The sequence below is a fragment of the Phalaenopsis equestris genome, unplaced genomic scaffold (assembly GCF_001263595.1).
Source record: "Phalaenopsis equestris unplaced genomic scaffold, ASM126359v1 Scaffold000418, whole genome shotgun sequence".
Classification (NCBI taxonomy): Eukaryota; Viridiplantae; Streptophyta; class Magnoliopsida; order Asparagales; family Orchidaceae; genus Phalaenopsis; species Phalaenopsis equestris.
The window spans coordinates 152,120-152,863 of record NW_018164859.1 but is presented as its reverse complement, the minus strand read 5'-3'; the positions used below and the strand labels follow the sequence as shown (position 1 = coordinate 152,863).

General features: G+C 40.7%; 1 protein-coding gene and 1 pseudogene across 1 annotated transcript in view; one reads left to right on the top strand and one right to left on the bottom strand.

Moving 5' to 3' along the window:
• LOC110027174 (serpin-ZXA) overlaps positions 1-744 on the bottom strand; it is a 22,587-nt gene that overhangs the window by 12,184 nt on the left and 9,659 nt on the right. The gene's annotated exons all lie outside the window — the stretch shown is intronic.
• LOC110027179 overlaps positions 1-744 on the top strand; it is a 7,199-nt pseudogene that overhangs the window by 4,285 nt on the left and 2,170 nt on the right.

The following is a 744-nucleotide window of genomic DNA, read 5'->3' as shown; positions in this document are numbered from 1 at the left end:
TTCACCAAAGTCTTATACCCAGTCCTGATCTTTCATATGTGGCTAAATGTTTCGTTTGCTTGGGATTTATACGACTCTTTTTTTTATGATTATTACGTTGGGTTTTCTCGCCTGGTTTAATTTTCTTGCAAGTTTATTTAAACCTGCTACAAATCAGCTCGCAACAATAATAGCAACAGTAGCAGATGCCCAGGTACGCTTTTACAGTTTATCTAAAGCATTTTCATTTACTGCATTTTACCTTTCAAGTACCATTTTATTTAACTGCAATTTTATTACCCCGCATGCAAAACCAAACATTGACACCAAAACTGTGAAGCACAAATCACCACTCAAACACTTAAGCCCTGGAGCCATCGCGACGACAGGAGCTTGGAACCAAATTTGTGGGCAGCGCGGCGAGGAATTCAGACCGAGCAGCAAGAAGATCTTCTTCAGCATCATCTCTTCCTAGCATAATAACAACCCATAGGACTTCGAGGTAGCTCGCCTAGAACGACGTAAATCCTCACCCTCTTTTAGGCCCCTGCACAACCAGGTTGTACGACATGAGTCCTAACTCGATTTAAGTTCCGAGGTTATCGTACGGTACGATGTAAACCCTCATTTCTCTGTGGGCTATTTGTATAATCGGGTATTATGCAAATGTAAGTCCTAAGTAATAAAATTGGCAGGATTGAACTATTGAATAACATCTTTTCCAAAACATAACCACACAGTAGGATAGTTTGGGAAGTCACTGGG